An 18,826-nucleotide genomic window follows, 5' to 3' on the forward strand; every position below is an offset into this window, starting at 1 on the left:
TGCCAGAAATAAGGTCAGGAATAAATATCGAGGTGCAGTATTGAGGAGGAAACAACAATGCTGATGATGAAATGCTTGTCATGCTGCATCCTCAGAACAAGAAATAAGAGTGATACAAAGCAGGAGGAAAAAACAAACTAACAAAAAGTAATCACACCATCCTATTCCCTACCTTTACTGTAGCATCCTACCATTCTGGCATACCTAAAAAGCTCTCAGCATAATGACGACATTTCAAGTAGCAGGATCAATTGTTTTTGTTATGATGCTTGTATGTATGCAATGTATATGCCCAGTAAAAGCTGATTCCACCTACATTGTTTGGTAATTACAATTTATTGAGTTCCTAAGATAGATAGAAAAGTACACTTTTTATTACTCCATTCTAGCTATCATATCTTAATGAAATAGCAGGCACACAGAAATGTGTAAACTGTAGTCTGTTCTGGTAAATGTGAGGTGCTTTTGAGCTGAGCCAGTCTGCACCAGGGAGATGGACTTTAAGAGGAGCAGAGGTAAGACAGAGAGCAGATTGAGCAATAAAATATTCACAGAATAAATGCCACAACCACAAATAATTGAATTAAGCAATAACAAGGCAGACACAGGGCATTTCCTGGGGATTAATGACTAGCTGGGAGAGTTGATGGTCCACGGCGGTCATCAATTCCCCGGGAAATGTCCTGTACCAAGGTCATCGTTGCTATTATATCCCCCTTTTCTTTTCTCCAGCAAAGAAAAAGAATCCCACATTTTACCTGTTTTCACACAGTGTCATCACTCCTTTAGATGACTGTGGAACAGATGGGTTTGAATGGCAGAGCTGTTGAAGGATTTCTGTGTAATTGATGTCCGGTGCCACAACCAATCAAAACCACTTTTTCAACATTGGATTTTTAATCGGGCTTATACAATATTTCAGTTTTTGACTTATTTAACTCTCGTGAATCCCCAAATAATAATTTTATTTTGTTGTGGGCCTGCAACCCTGACAAATCTGTGTCTGCATTATAGCTAGGTGAGCTGGAGGAAGCTGGACATATTTTATTCCTTTAGAAGTTTTCTGTAGCATAAAGAACCTGCTGAGAGAACTGGCAGAGAATTTATGCATTCAGCCTGTTCTTTGGCAATAATGTGTGGATTTATAACATAAAGTACTTGCTTAGAACAGGTCAATAATGGAGATAATTAAATCTGTCTTTGCTATTCAATAACAATTATGAATTAAAATTTGTTATGGCAGGTTCTTCAATACAAGGACTATCATAGCTGAATTCTTCTAAGTAATAATTTTATCCAGACATGTTTAAGATATTATTCTGTGGCAAGTATGTAAATCTTTAAAATCTATTTTTCAAACAGTAAAATAAAAAATAAAGCACTAAACCCAAAGGTCCAGAAGATAAAGGAGCTTATGATTATCTGCATGCTCTTGGGTCAAATTTATTTTACAGTTATGCCAGTATTCCTTAACACACTTATCTTCAGGATTTGTGAATCGTAATCTATCACTTTTTTTCCCTTAAACTAACATTTCACATTCAATTAACCTAATCTTGAAACAGAACACTGTAGACTATACATTTTTTTAAATTACTGTTTATGATCCTTTATTCATGTTCCATTTACGCACACTCTCTGTTACTGTTGGCATTTGCATAGTTCGTGGTGTGCAGCAAGTTGCTCTTTCTTCACTTCAGCATGATGTAGTTAAACCGCTTATTTTCACATGCCTGGAATTTTTTGGCTCTGTATAACCATATTAATTTAACTGGCCAATTAGTTGTTATTAAAATATTTTAAAAGAACATACAACAACATATGCACAACAAATTATTTCTTTCCACAATTTTATTAACATTTTTGTAGGTAGTTTCCAGTTTCTCACCTCCTTTTCCCACCAAGAGAGACTCTCCAAGTTTAGGAATAGAGACTGAATGTTAGATTCAGGGCCCCACTAAGTTTCCTTGAATTCCTTTAAGCTATGTCGAGAACATGGAAAAAATGGGCTGAACTAATGAAATCTTAGTTCCCTTTCTTGCGTCACTCTAACATTAGGAGTTGATGCCACCCTTACAACATGACATATTCAGATCATCCATGACAAGCGGCTGGTGCTCCAGGAGTTTTCAGGAGGGGGTGAGAGATTATTATCAGATTTATTTGCCCGACTAGGTGCAAGTGAACAATCAACATATTAAAAGGGATGCAATGCCATGTATTTAATCTCCTTTTTTTTTGGTCGGCTCTAACCATGTACCACATGTTGTTCACAAAGACAATTCTGGGAAGATCAAAATAGAACCGGTCTTTAATACTGAGGTTTTAACTGTCAGTTCGGCATTGGCAAGGGGAATGTACCTAATTTTGCCTTGTAAACCTTTTGTGGCAAAAATAGCAGCTTTGTTTTGTGTTTGTAGATCATTTGGTTCTTAATCTGTGATTTGGACTCCCAGATAAAATATCAATAGACAACTAATTTAAAATGAAAAGTGCTAAACAATCTAGCCACTCCTTCACAATTTTCCCTGACCAGTTCAGTTCTGCAGTACCACAAACAAAAGGAGTCCCTTAAAAACACGACCCTACTGCTACTAGATGTATCATTGTTTCCCATTATACTTGCACCTTTTCTTAGAATTAATCTAAGCTGGGTGTAGTGGTGGCCAGAGAACAAAGAGGTAATAGGCTGGAAGGCTGCAAATACTTACATCTCTCGGTGTGAATGTGCATGTGTGTCTGTGAGGGAGAAGGAGCTAAAGTACAGTAGCTGAGAATCTGGCCTAAAGTTTGCACATAAAATAAAGATAATAGAAAAATCTTTAGTGCCATAGATCAGGTACGGCCAACCTTTTAATCAATGGAAGTCAAGAATGTATAATGTCAGAGTGACTAATTTAGTATTTTATAATATTTTTTTCTGGAAATATTACAAGTATTGAGCTCCACATTTTATTTCTGGAAATAAGAAGAGGAGCATATCTTGTCTTAGGGTACCTTATTTTAGCTTTGTGGGACAGTTGACTGATTGCCAACAAACTCAAGGCCAGGGTCCTGCAAAAATTAAAATTTCCCAATGCAAGAACAGTTACTGTAATTGGCACTATTAGTGTGCTTTACCTTTAAAAAGAATGGTGTGTCAGTAGACTAAAAAACAAGCTATGTTGCTTCAGCACTGGACAGTGAATGAGATTCTCTTAAATATTGATTCCAAAAGCACCGTTCTCTGCTCCCTTGCTGCTAATATATATAAGTAAAGATCATATTTCTAGATGTCCTTTTATGTCTTCAGGCTCTTCCACTGCAGATGAGAATGGAAGCTCAAAACTGCTCTATAACATGGCCCAGAGGCAGCAAAAAATATACAAATGCTTTCCCACTGAAGTTGTTGCTGTCCAGGGAATTTCCATGCTGACAAATGGAGAGGAGGTGGTATACACAATTACAAGCAAGATGGAAGGATGCCAGCGAGGTATTGTTTATATCATGTGTACCACGAACAAGGAAAGCTGAGCGTGGAGGGAGGGAATTCTATGGACTAAGTGGGTGCTGTCTGCTGGTGGGAAATGGGATGTGATTGAGTGGTTGCATGACGGCCAAGCACTCTGCACCCTAAACCAGCTTCTTACCAGATCCAGCCCACACTGATAAACACAGAGCAGAGCTATAAGTGTTTGGAAGCCCCTCCTGAGCTGCTGCCACCTTCTTCTGCCTGGCCCAGCAAGTCAGTTCCCAGACAATGGATATTGGCGGCGGGCTCTCAGTATATCTGGTGATGCCAGCGGCAGCTGCTGCTCCCAGAGGCTAGCTGGGTCCCTGTGTGCAATCAGCATCAGCTCCTTTAACAGCAGCACTTCTGCCTGTCCAGAAACACTGACACAAAAAGAGACAATGTGGGCTGGCTGCGCCCACCATAGCCTGCATAGGCCATGCACGTATTTGGGACTCAGAGGCAGCAGATTTGTCAATAATACAAAACTGACCAGCCAGAGGAGTACAAAAAGGATTAACTTTACCGCCATGCACTTATTTGGGACCCAGAGGCAGCAGATTTGTCAATAATACAAAACTGACCAGCCAGAAGAGTACAAAAAGCCTTAACTTTACCTCCATGCTCAAAGCACTTTGATTTAAATGATGGAGTGCAGACATTGCATGCAGAGCACGCAGAGCTGTTTCTGAACAGGTGAATACACTTGTTTGTTAACCATCCAATTACTTCTGGCAATGTTGTAAGGTATTTTTATACTGTTCTTGTGTTAAAGGAAGCTTTCAGTCTGATAAGTTATAACATCACACCTGTGTAAACATGAGGTATGATGCCATAAGCTTTACTTACAATTACAGTTGTTTTTCTTAAATTACATGAAGTATAATCCACAATAAGACACTTCATTGTTGGCAGTTATTACAGATGTATCTCTGAAAAGGCTGATTGCTTAATTACACCTCTTATTATGACTATTCTGGCAAATTTCTAAAAAGAATCTCTAACAAAGAACCGGATGAATGTTTCCTCTGTATTCTTCAGTTAAGGTTTGATTGTTCAACCTTTAGATTTATTAAAGTCAATCAGTTCAGCTTCTATTTTCTATTCAGTGTAATTTTACTTCAGGCAAATTTCACTTATGTGGTATTTAATCCAAATAAATAATATTATTCCAAACCCTCTTGCTTCCTATTGCACAAGGTTGTTAAACAATTGTCTTCGAAAACTCCAGTCGTTAACTATGACAAGTCTCAATGTTAACATGTTATTGTTAGCATTTGTAGTAAATTGCCTTTCTTACTCATAAATACTTGAGTTAAATATTAAAGATTTTTTTTTCTGACAATAATTCTTCAGTTAGCTTTTACTCCTCAAGCACAGAGAGCTTCCAATTAGGTGAATAGAAATTTCAATGGGTAAGCAAGCGAGGATTTGGGTCCATGCAAAAATGATACCAAGTTTACAGATACCTAAATTTGGTCTTTGTATCAGAAGCCTGATGAAAATGTCATAATATATGTAAAGAAAATTGCACGATTTAGAAAATAAGCATTAATATCTCTCTACTTTTCTTTTCTGTTATTTTCTAATCAGATCATTCTTACCTTCCATGAATAAAAGCAGAAATTACATTTAAGGATTTCAAAACTATTTCCTTGATTTAATTTCATAGGGATTTTTGCTAGCTGGATTATTTCAGTGGAACTACTCCGAATCCCTGAATTTAATCAGACATCTGAGTCTTTTCAGAATCAAGGCTAGAGTAGAAATATATTTTATCATTTCTGGAGAAAAGACCGCTTTGATGGGAATATTCATGAGTGCTTCTTCTGAATGAAGGCCTAAAAAAAATGGCAAGTAGTCTACTCAAAACTTCTTCCTCAACTAATAATGTTCACTCTTTTCCTTCTAGACATTTAGTAAATTTCAACTATATGTGAAATAGTCAGAAAATATTAATGAAAGTGCTTGTCCTTATTGATTTGGTCCTACTCAGAACTGTATGTATGCAGAAGTCATACTGTAATGAATCAGTTGTCTTGAAGTAGCCACTATGTCTCTTTAAGCTGTGTCTTTGGAAGAATTTCCACTTTTGTTTTTCTAAAACTAGAGACTAGAGATTGTTAAATTCAGATGGACAAGACCCCAATCAACATGATCTAACCTTAAAGTTAGCCCTGCTTGGAGCAGGAGGCTGGACTAGCCGAGGTCTCTCCCAACACAAATTATTCCATAATTCTAAAATGAAATTTAGTGTGGGTTGAATATGAGAAGGACTACAGGCACCAGGGCTGAAACAAGCTACGTGGCTTCCTGTTATTGAACAACAGCCTCATTATACACAAAGCCACTTAGGAATGACGTAAAACAGAAACCAGCCAAAACAAAGATGAAAACAATAACTGCAATAACTGTAAATCCACCACTGGAGCGGAGAATCCCCCTGCATGCACCTTCCCCCTCACCCAGGGACCCCTGGTAATAAGAAGGGCAGAATATACTTTTTAATGCATTCAGTCCTTATGTACTTGACATTAGAAATACCAAAAAAGTAAGACCAATTAAACAAAACAAGCCAAATCAACTGCTCCAAGTTAAACCTGTGTAACTGTGAAACTGAAAGCACACATCGCTCAGCAGAAATGGATCCAAAAAATTTTAAAAAATGCTTCTTAAAATACACATAACAAAGTAATGCTGACATTATTCACTGACATCCCGGGCTGTTAGGAACATCGCCAATAGCGAGTGAGGTTCATAACACAGTGATGCATTTTCCTACGGCAAGGCAAATAATTTCCCTGGCAGCTGAAATAAAGTGTTGACTCTTCTTGAAAATTAATTAGCACAGAAACACAACAGAAAAAATGAAAGGCTTCTTGTTCCTAAAGGTTATTCTGTAAGGAAATAAATCATATGAAGGCATGAAGTGTGCTCTCCTGTACTTTATGATTAAGTGCTTATAATATAGACAGTCTCTAAGCCTCAGCTTTTGCTAGGAAGTTCACATCAAAGGTGAGTTAAGTCTTTATTATAAATACATGGTAAAATATAGAAACCAGAAGTGCTTTAAGTTGGGAGATCCTCTGGTTTCAGTAGAAAGACCCTTCTTTCTTTTTATCGACTCATTTTACAAGTGATGTCCCAAATTTATGCTAAGAACATTTTCATGAAGCTTTTGCTCTCCTCTTGGCAGAGGGCCTTGAAATTTGTGTCAAATAAATTAGAACTAATGTCTTTGGCTAAAAAGAGAAGCCTGTTAAAGGGCAGTAGTAATCAAGACAAGATAATCATTTATCTGTGATTTTGTGGGTATTAGTCTAATATCCTGTCTATTCACAGCATGTCAAAGATAAGAGCAGTCACCGGTTTACTGTTTTTCTGCCCTCTCCTTCCTCCCTCCCTCCATTCCTCAGGCCTCAGGAGATAAAAGATAAAAAACACATATTAGGCCAATTGCAATAACATTCCACTAAAAGGGATACACTGTTACTATTATAAATTAATGCTTTAAAATCCAGACTAAAAGAAACTACTATTAGATAATTATCTGTCCCTCAGATAATTATGCACATGAGTAATTCTGCCTCTCTGAAGAGTTTATAGGATTTACTGGAAGTCCCTAGAGGTATCACCAGTCACACGTGAACCTGTTTACAGAACTGTGACCGTAGTTCCAAACGACAGTCATGATAATGATTCCCAAAAAAGTTTCAGGGTGGGAAATAATCAAGATAGATACCTCATGGGGATTTTTGTCAATTCTTTTGTTCCTATATGTAGCAATTTACATGTTAGGGTTTAAATCTGATACTTGCGCTGGCCACTACAGATACTGTTGAAAAAAAAGGATCTCAAATGTGTTGTTGAATTTCACTTTAGATACTTGCCAATAGTTATAGATTTAATCCTGTTGATTTTGTCACCTTGGTACCTTTGAAGGCTCTCCTTCCTGATGGGGAAGCATATCTAAAGGTCAAATAAAGTACATAAGTGTCCATTCTGTAGTCTTTATAGCCACTTTCCTGTCATGTATTGATACAAAGCAGTCTCAAGAGCTGACTCTCAGAGCTTCCCCTGCTTGTAGAAACTTTAGGCTTGCACTAGTTAGTGAAGGGAAAGTGGTTTTCAGCCTCACATTTTTGTACAATCTGCTTTTTGGCATAAGCATGAGTCTTCTCCCTTAACTAGGCTGGGAGTTGAGGCTCAGTTCACCTCCTAATTAATTAAGGCAAAATCATTTATTCAAAATTAAATTATTTTGTTATTGTGCACAGTGGCTAACCTTTCACATCTGACATATTGTATAGATCTTTTATTTTATTTACAAATGTCTGTTTAAAGAAATAATTAGTTCTGTAATTTGTTCAGCAAGGCTTCTTTACAGCAAAGCCCTCCTGGGAACTCTTATGCAAATAAAATCCATCTGGAGATTGGAAGTAATGCAGGTGAAATTATAAGCAATATACTTAATTTTTAGGAGGATTTAAAGGGATATAAAAGCACACTTCATTAGAAAATCCATGCTACCAACACATGTCCCAGTCACTGTTTTACAGGAGTGCTAGTACATACAGCATCAGCTTCCTTTGAGGTCCTCCCCAAACTATTGAAATCTGTCCCCTATCAAATATGCATATAACTTATGCATTTACTATTTTTCACAGCTTAGTGACTGACTTGTATTTTACAGGAAGATGCAAATAGAAAATGGAGCTGTGCATTGGGGATCTGGTGATAAAGAAGTGATTACAGCATCCAAAGAGGAGGTAAGGATGCATTTTCTATATCCCATTTTATGCTCCATAGCCTGTGCCAGTTCTTTCATCTTCTATATGGTGGGGACCCTGGTTTGTCCATGAAGCTGGTGTGCTGGGAGTAGAGAGTGGGAAGAAAAACCTGCTCACAATTAGTAAAATTTTCAGTGCTGTCAGTGGTTCATTAGATTATGTATTCTAGCAAACCGGAATCTATTATAGCTATTGGGAAATTATTTTATTTAGTTTCTTTTATTTCAAAATTAAAAACGGCCCATGAGTGGATGTTATCAAGATCTGTATTATAGAAATTAATTAAAAGTTCATAGCTATTGTTTTCTGTAGCTATGGAAAAGGAAAATAGCTTAAAAGGAATGTCTTAGTTTTGTCTACTTTAAAAGTATATGTGCCATGGAAATTTCAAGTCAGAGAGTGTCACAGTATGGCTATTGTGTAAAACTTACAGGCTTACTTCCATGAGCCAAAAATATGACTCCCAATTCCTGTCATTTAAAATGTGTGGAATCTATAGAATCTAGCCCTGCTTTATCACTCCATCACAAGGTAAGCCCCAAAAGACTACAAGGCTTTTTTTTTTCCCCCATGGAAAGAAAAGAAAGGACAGAGAAGGGAAAGAAAGAGAAAGGAGGGAAAAAACTGCTGACATTTGCAGGGGGGGAATCTGCTATTAAAGTAATCTTTCAGGACAAATTTTCACTTTTATTTGATGCACTTCATCTATCATTAGCACTGGCAAAAATTTAAGGGAGACAATTTTGAAAGGTTGGATATGTTTCTAAAGGTAAGTGTATATAAAGGAAAAAATGGTGACTGCCTTTTGTGTTTGTGAAGACTAGCTGGGTTTCCTGGGTTTCATCTTAAGAATGAAAAACTGTAACTGAACAATTTGGACAGTTCTGACAGTGTTACTGAAACAATCTTTTTTCTTTTGTTTGCTTAGAGTCACAGGAAGAGAAACTTTTGGCATCAAGAAGCACCATTAGCTATAGCAACATTTTACCAAAATGAGAATATATTCTCCAACCAGTGTTTCACCTTGAGTATTGAAAGACATTCACTTTTGTCTACACGGGTTAAAAGTCGCTCCTTTTCCAGTAAGATCAACCTCAACAGTTTCTTGATTTGTTTAATGTAATAAAAAGCATACCTTTCAGGTTACAAATAATGCTTCTCAGTACAAAAGAGGTATGGGATTGTGCTCTTTGGACTTCTGCATAAAGCTGGGGTCTCTGCAGATTGTTGGAAAGGCAACATGCATAGCAGGACTGCCAGTGATCAAAATAACTCAGAGAGGATAAAAGACATATCCAAGCACTGTTGTCAGAGAGAGGCACACTATTTTTGCAGTTTCTTGCAGAAAACATGCTGTAGAAGGAAAAACAATTGTAGTCAGCTTGTGTCATCAGAAAGTGAGGCTGCAGTCATGGGATTCTGGCTTAGAAAGCTCTTAAATTCAATCAGATCTCTCAGATCCTGGGGAATATGAAAGATTCATGGTGTACAACCTAATTTTCTTCTGTAAGGAGGTAAACCCCTTCTTCTCATCAGAAGTGAATTCAACGGAAAGTCCAAGAGGAAGAATCTTCTAGGAATTTATCTTCCAAAAAACCACTTCCGATTAAAGATATTATTGATCCCTAAAATGCTTGCACTGTAAGGTGAACCGTCCAAAAGAAGAAAATGTGAAAATTAAGGTTATAATCTGTGAAGCTTCTGTATATTTGCTTCACAGCACATGTCTCATCTGAGACCATGGAATAACACACAGTGTTTCCCTCCTATGGAGGATGTGCCAGCTGGTAACGTCATGCTTTCTTGCTTCCTTTTTAATTGCAATTCAGCAGCATGTTGGCCTGTATGTCACTGCCCATCCTTAATCTTTATATACATTATAGCCTGCAACTTTGATTAATCTTTTAAACATTCTTCCACATCAAACTACTCCTCCTTTTTTTTTATGTAATCATTGCTGCCTGTGATGTGAGTCAGAGACTGCAGTTGTTTCTGACAGTTCCTAGGAAGCTGAGCCAGGTGTCATATTTGTTTTCTATTTGTAATGCATTTCTCTGTTTTATTTCTCTGGGTTATATATTATTTTGTAGGTTTATGTGCATGTGTATGTTTGTATGCGTGTGTGTACATATAACATTTCTCTGTTATATATCTGTATAGATACTACAGCTATAATATGTACACTTTGTTCTTTCTTCCTAACCTTATCACAGACTTTTGTATAGAATGTGTTAGAGTCTGTAGCAAAAAGAAAGGAAACAAGCAAAAAAAGAAATAATTTTTTTCAGTGGTTTGTACTGCACACAGCACATTTTGGAAGGTCCTGAATCGAAACAGTTTTGCTGCATGTAAGGTAAACTTCCAGGGTATCTGCTAATGGACTTCACAAAGCCTGCTAGAGTATGTGGCACTTGCATCTGAACTTCAGGCCTGCTTTGATTTCTGCTAAAGCCCAGTGCAGTCCTTCCTAAGCTGCCTGTTTTCTAAGTTTAGGAAAAAGTCTTGTGCAAAATGTACTGCAGACCTGCAGCCTGACATTATGGAGGCCTATCCTCTCATTTTTCTATTTTCCAGTGTTAATATTTTTTCCTTGTCATATTGTCCAAGAAAGTTTATTATCACTTTAAAGTTAGAAAGCATGTTTTTCACTCTTCATGTGCTTAAAAAGGGTAGAAATGTTAAAACTTTTTTTTTTAAAAAGTGATAATTTCAGACTTAAGAAGGATTGGAGACCAGGAATAAAAAAATGTCATGCAGTCTTTATGCCTTATCTCAAGCAAATATTGCCATTTGCACTGTAACTCTACCAAGGACGTGGCAAGAAATTCTCACTTGGGGGAGGGGGAGCAAAAAACATGTCAATTTTACCTGCTTACCTGATGCCTGCTAGAACCAAAAGAATTAATTTTGATATTAATTATAAAAAGGAAGTTGTTTGGTTATTTACCTAAGAGGCTTTTAGCCTTCCCACTAATTACATGTGTAACTGTCAGTAATTAGATGTGTAACTGTCTACTTGTAGATTTAGCGGCAGAAGTCAGTCTCATATTAGTAGTGAGTAAAATTTGTTTCTGTTAGGTGTCTCTTAAGAACGTATTCTGGAATAGAAAAGTGACCAGAAAAATTGGTACTGACTTACACCTTTTTTGGACATTTCATAGATAATCCAAAGAAGAACTGGGATACAGTGAATAAATTCTATTTCTTTCAGAAAAAGTAGTTTCTTCTGTCCAGGTAAAAAGTACATTGGCTCAGTAGTGAAAGAAACTTGCACTGCCTATGCTGTATGGAGGCTGTCAATAAATAAAGAAGTTCAATTTCCAGGGCTGTCAATAAATATATTATGTATGAGGTTTTTCATTATGTTCAGATGCAACTTGAGGTATTGTCTCTGCCTTCTCAGAACTAAAGCTATTTTTCTCAACTAGAATAGGATTCCCTTACCACATATTTGCAAATACATTGTTAATAAGCCAACGAATTGCACTTAAAGACAGCAAACAGGTTATTTTTCTTTTCTCTTGATTCCTTCTGGGTGCTTTGAGTGAACTGAAAGGTGATCTTAAACTTCTTTTTATGCTGACTTCATATACTGAGAAATGCAACGTTTATAGATAAACACTCTCACTTTTAATGAAAATTATTAGCTATCAACAATTTGCTTGGAGGCATAAGCCATAACCCAAACTCCATTCAAATCCATTAAATATGCTTGAGACCCAGCTGTCAATAGGCACCATGAAGTAAATTTAATTTTCAGAGTCAATACAGAGCACAGCTGCATTAAGCATAGGATAATTCTGGCACATTATTAATTTGAATGGCCATGTAAGGCATTGTCTAGACAAGATATAAGCCCAAGTTTTCATAGGCAATCTGTACATAAAATGAAGTATGTCAAGGTTGTAAAGAATACTAATAACACAGATCTGGCCTATTAACCAATATTGATTGCTCTTACTGTGACACGGTCCAGTAACTTTAGAGGTGAAATAGTAAGATGTTCAGCACTACTGCTTCTTTTTGAAAAGCAACGCTAAGCATGGACTTTTTCAGATGAAGCTTGAATGCATGTGATCTCAAATGTTTACTAGCATTATCCATGATTTCTAGTAACCTATTTCTGTGGATTGGGCCATTTAAAAATAGGAGATTCATTAGAAACAGCAATTAGTCTTGCTGGTAATATGAGGCATTTTTATTTCAAATGCTGTCAATATTTGATTTTTTCACAATAACTGTAGGTATGCTCTGCATAAATAATGTCTGTTTTAGAAGGTTAAGCAAATTTATACTTGATACTTATACTATTTATACACAGTTGTACAGAGTCTGTGTAACATTTCCAAGAGAAAGAAATAAAAAAGGAAAATTAATCTTTCGAAAACTGTACATATCTGTAGTAAAATTGTTCCAAATTATTTCTGTGGTCCTGTATGAACTCTGTTAAATGACTGAGTATCTAGGCTCAGACTAGATATAAGGAAGAAATTTTTTACAATGAGGGTGGTGAAACACTGGCACAGGTTGCACAGAGAGGTGGTAGATGTCCCATCCTTGGAAACATTCAAGACCAGGCTGGATGGGGCTCTGAGCAACCTGATCTAATTGTAGATGTCCCTGCCAATTGCAGGGGGGATGGACTAGATGACTTTTAAAGGTGCCTTCCATCCCAAAGCATTCTATGATTCTATGATTCTATGATTTTGGTGCTTGCACTGTTCTGTGTGCAAACAGACTGGAAGTTTTTCTAAAACATTAGTGAAGTAAATCTGCTTCACTTTCAGATGATAGTGTAAACAATGTTTGGTCTGTATTTTGTGGATTCTTTCATACACTGAGCTCATTGGATTCATTACTGCCAGGCCTAGCTACATCCGCATTAACAAGTAACACAGACCAATAGGAGTGGATCTGCAGAGCACAGCAGTTGGTACTGAGGGCCAGCATCCTCACTGTACATATTCCCAGTGTGTTTTAATTTGAACTAGCTCCAGTGCGGTCCCATGGATTGAATGCCCTGTTGCAACTGTAATACTCTATAAGTGCACTCCCAGGGTGCATCTTCCAGTTCTGTTTCATCCAGGTCGTCTGTCCCAGTGTGAACTAAAGCACAAGAAGGGGGAAAAAACTGGGAGACAAATTTCAGGAGCTGAACTAAACCATTAACGTGGACAAAGCCTTTGGCCTTTGGGTTCCTAGTTAAGATGACTAAGGAATATAGAATAATTCATAGGGTAAGTTAGCTCAGAAGGGACCTCAGGAGATCCTCTAGTCAAACCCTCTAAGCTAGCAACCTAGACCCACTTCAGTGGAGAGGAATAACCACCTTCACCGTGCAAGTCAACACATGCTATGATCTGAAACACTGCTATCTTTTCTTTTTTTTTTACTATTGAAGGAAGACAGGAATAACAGAGCTGGGCACTTGAAGTTAGCTGGGATAAATGCTTAGCATTTAATGCATAAAAAAATACCTATAATTCCCAAATTCTATCACAATAGAATAATTCACTCTTTCTGAGACTAATGGGGCATTTTATTTCCTAAATATAAGTATGATTAACACTTCTAGTTTTACCTTAGTTAGTGCAATACCAGTAAGTATTCTTAATAAAATTATGATTTTATGCCTGTTTATACTTTTATACATAATAATTATATGCATAAATATGGTATTTATTTAGGACAAAATATACTACAACAGTGAATCCCACAAGTTAATTTTAAAAGTAGTAAATTATTTCCTTGCTCTTGTTTAAAATTTGTGGTTCAAAGAAATCAAGTATTCTCTTATTCTTTTATTACATAACATTTAGTTAGTCTTGTCTGGAATGAAGGCATAAATTATATGCTAACCATTAACCAGCTGCTTAGTCTTCTGTTTTTCAAACCATCTTTTATAGAAGTCTTAGTCTTCCCTCATTGCCAAATGCAAACATTCAGAATTCATGAGACTGAAGTAAAAAGAAATAAAATTCTAAAGAATGAAAAATATTTTTGACATGTAAATGTTTTTTGGTTTTTTTTTTTAATTGTCAGATGACACTGTCAGGAAAAAGACTGACTCCAGGAATACAAACTTTGAAAGCGACAATAAATACTTCAATATTTGCAAAATTATAATGAGATTTGGCAACACTTAAAGCTTTTTTTCTTCTGCTGATAATTTTCTTTAAGGAATCTCACTACTGGTTAGTGTTCCCTGGGACACGAAATAAATTCTTGGTCCCACTGAAGCTCAGTCACTCAAATGCACTGTTGCAGTCTGCAATTTTAAAGAGAGATTCAAGTTTTGTGAGTATTTGGGCTTGCTAACATTGCACCCCTTTTAAGAGCACCTCTTTTTATCATATAGAACAATCAGATCACAGAATATTTATTTTCTTTGTTCCCTGCTTCATAATTGCCTTTTGGTATGCCTTGAAGTCTGCAGTTAAATAATATTTGTTATTCGAATAAATATAGTTTCCCCTTTGATGCCTGTATATGTATATTTTTCCCTCTAGGTTTTTTCCTTAGAACATCTATATCAGGTTAAGTATGATCGCATTTTTTTCCTAAGTAAGTTCAAATTGCATGCAGGATATTACAAAATAAGCAGTATTTTCTGATTTTCAGATTGCTTTGTGGGCTTATTACAAATATTTTATGATTAAAAGTTTTGACTTACATATTTTGAATTCTGTAGTAATAACCACCTGTTTCTAGCCTGACTGGCTATTGAAAAATCTGCTCTTCAGGTTGTTTCACATACTTTTTTCTCCTCTGTCTCACCTCATGATCTTTCAAGAGTAGTTCATGGTATCTACAATTTTCCTACAATCCATTACAGCAAAAAGGATGAACTTACAATTTCTAAAAATCTCTCCTTTTTGATTTTTGATTTTTGATATCCTTTTTGATTCAACAAGGCTAAGTGCCGGGTCCTGCACTTGGGTCACAACAATCCCATGCAACGCTACAGGCTGGGGGAGGAGTGGCTGGAGAGTTGCCTGGCTGAAAAGGACCTGGGGGTGTTGGTTGACAGCCAGCTGAACATGAGCCAGCAGTGTGCTCAGGTGGCCAAGAAGGCCAATGGCATCCTGGCCTGTATCAAGAATAGTGTGGCCAGCAGGACCAGGGAGGTGATAGTGCCCCTGTACTCGGCACTGGTGAGGCCGCACCTCGAGTACTGTGTTCAGTTTTGGGCCCCTCACTACAAGAAGGACATCGAGGTGCTGGATTGTGTCCAAAGAAGGGCAATAAAGCTGGCGAAGGGTCTAGAGCACAATCCTTATGGGGGGCGTCTGAGAGAGCTGGGGTTGTTTAGTTTGGAGAAGAGGAGGCTGAGGGGAGACCTTATTGCTCTCTACGACTACCTGAAAGGAGGCTGTAGCGAGGTGGGGGTCGGTCTCTTCTCCCTCGTAACAAGTGATAGGATGAGAGAAAAACAGCCTCAAGTTGTGCCAGGGGAGATTTAGATTAGATACTAGGAAAAACTTCTTCACTGAAAGGGTAGTCAGGCGCTGGAACAGGCTGCCCAGAGAAGTGGTTGAGTCTCCATCCCTGGAGGTATTTAAAAGACGGGTAGATGTGATGCTTGAGGACATGGTTTAGTGGTGGACTTGGCAGTGCTAGGTTAACGGTTGGACTTGATGATCTTAAGGGTCTTTTCCAACCTTAATGATTCTATGATTCTATGAGTCTATGATTTTCTAGTTTGTATTTTCATAGTTAAGTGGGCCTGTTGATTCCTACATGTAGTTTATTTCTGCTAAGTGTTTCAATATTTCATTTGTTTTGATATCTGCCTAGGTCATCATGTTTTCCTTTGGGCCTTTTTATCCCATTGTTATCCAGCAAAGAGAATTTTTGGAGGCCTGTGAATTTGAAGTCCCACTGCCATTGCTCCTGCAAACTGGCCAGGATATTGACATGGATGAGAAATTAAGGGAACAGATTCATTCATTTCCAATTTCATGAGAAGGAAATCCTTCTGGAGCTTCATCTGGAATAGTCAGATTCTAGTATCTACTGCTACTGCACAGCCCTTCTCAGAAGAAGAGAGGATCTTCTGCACATGCAGAAATGTCCCTCTTTTTTTTCAGTGGTGTGTGACCTGAAACCTTAGATCTGAATACACATGAATATTGAAAGACAGTGATTTTGATGCAAACCTGGACATTTTGGCTAAACACAGCTGAAGTTACCAAACATTTTTCTTGCGCATATGAACACCTCTTTTGAAAAGGAAGTGAAGGTTTTATACCATTCTTACATAGTGATGGGAAGTGTCACACTCACCTGGCCAACCTGGAGCTAAAGAATCAGAACTCCCCTTGAGCAGAGAAAGAATCAAACAGAAGACTGTAAAGATTTGTTAAATGACTCCTACTTGTATCAGTAGTTTTCAACATGTAGTGTACTTCTGAAAACACTGAACTCTATAAATCAATTTACAGCAAGGCTCATCAAAATGATGCAAATGGGATACAAACCCAAGTTATCTTCTTGTTTGAAACATACTGAAACCATTGAGATGAATATTCTCCTTGTGTATACCTCCAGCTACCAAATGGTCTGGAGGTCTGAGCTAATTCCGAGCCAGAATTAAAAACTGCAAGAGAGAAACTTGCTAAAATAAAAATACATTAGTCTGCTAACACAATGCTACACCAGTATTACCACTGAACATAACGAATAACATTTGCTATATACCAACATTATGTTTGTATTCCAGTAATAAGAACAGGAATCTGCTTTTTTAGCAAATCTGACTTGTGGATATTTTGAAGAAGGCTCTATGCTTTTATCAGAGTAGAAAAATTTTCTGACTAATTTAGCAAAGGCAGCTGAAAGTTTAAGGCAGTTTAAAAAAATGGCTACTAAGAAAAGAAAATACAATCAACTACTGTTTTGGAGAGAGTAATTTGAAGTGTCTTCTTCCTGTAAAAAAACAATTAACAAAATAATTTTAAAATCAAGTAGATCAGTTAATATTTTTTTTATCAAAGTGTTATCTCATGGATGCTCTCTGTGCACAGTGATGTGATATTATGACAGTATGGTATCTTGTAATGGACATACATTGCTTACATCTGAGACGGAGAAGCAGCAAAAACCTATAGGTTGACTTTTAAAAGATTTTTAGACCAGTCCCAATAGTGTTTTTGTATTCCTGGATCTGGGAAAGACTCAGCTGCACCTTGGACATGCATTTCATCCCTCTCCTGCCATGCTTTGATTTCTTTTGCCAGTAAAAATCCTAGATGCGCAAACCGGCAAGAACCACAGCATACCCCGGGCACCTCTCTCCACTTTGAATAACAAGAAGACTGGGAGTAGAGAGTGCCCTGTTGAGTGTTGCCACCTCTTTACACCCATTGCTTCTCCTGTTGCAGTGGAGCCCCTAGAGTCCTAGCAAAATGTTCATTTTCCTTTCATGACAGGCACAAAGCACAAGAGGAGGAAGTGAAGAGAAAACAAGAAAGAATAAGACACTAGCAATTAGTTCAGGTATTTTTCACTCCCATTAAACATTTCAGAAGGTGACCCACGCTGAGAAATTGTCAGCACTTCACTGCTGCAATTATGGCTCCGGTGGAAATCTTAGTGAAGCTAATGAGTGCTTTCATGTACAGACGGCCTGTTGGATTAGTATCATTACTCACTGTACAACCTGGGAGAGTGGCTGCAGCCAAGACGGGTGCCCTACCAGGCTACGCACTACACCAGCACATCGTAAAGTGCAGATACAACCACCACCACAAGTTTCCTACAGTCTAACTGTAGGCAAAGGAGAGGAGGAAGGAAGCACCTCAGCTCCATTTAGCTCCAGGCCAGAGCTCAGAAACAATGAAATAATCAGTCGAAGGTCATACAGAAACTCTGCGGCAGAGCAAGAAATTGAATGCAGATCTTCCTAGGTGAAATCCGGTCATTTCAGCACCAGACTGTTGTTTACTCCTAGTCATTCCCACGAGCAGATAAAGAACATTTTTTGAGCAATGCTGAACAGGGATTGAGTCTGCCCAGCTGCTATTCTTTCTCACAGCATCTCTCTTTCACTATAGTTTTCTTTAATAGACTCTAAGTTACTGACTACATGCAGGTAGCAATAATGAATGATATAATTAGCTAGATAATTCTGTTATTATTCAGTAAAAGCTTAATAGTTTGTATAAGAAAGCACTAGATTCCTTTCAACTGTTGTTATTTGCATATGCTGAAACCACAAAGGACATTGATTATTTTAACTATGCTCAATTTGCCTTTGAAACCGACATTCCAAAAAGCAAAAGAGCTTAAACAAACATGAAAGTAATCTAATACTGACATAAACATGAAAGATAATAAGATTACTATGAATTGATCTAAATATTACTTAAAATAATTAGAAATGATTTTCTCATGGTATACCATTTAAGTTAAGCTGCTTTTTAATGTTACTTAGACAAACAAGCAGAGCATTACTTTCCAGAATTCTAGTTGCTGTTGTTTATGACATTCAGTAAAACAATGGGCAAATATGCCTTTCTCTTTATTGCTTTATATTTTGCATACA

This window comes from Nipponia nippon, unplaced genomic scaffold (genome assembly GCF_047370975.1).
Source record: "Nipponia nippon isolate SJK-2023a ecotype South Korea unplaced genomic scaffold, ASM4737097v1 scaffold_1, whole genome shotgun sequence".
NCBI classification, from domain to species: Eukaryota; Metazoa; Chordata; class Aves; order Pelecaniformes; family Threskiornithidae; genus Nipponia; species Nipponia nippon.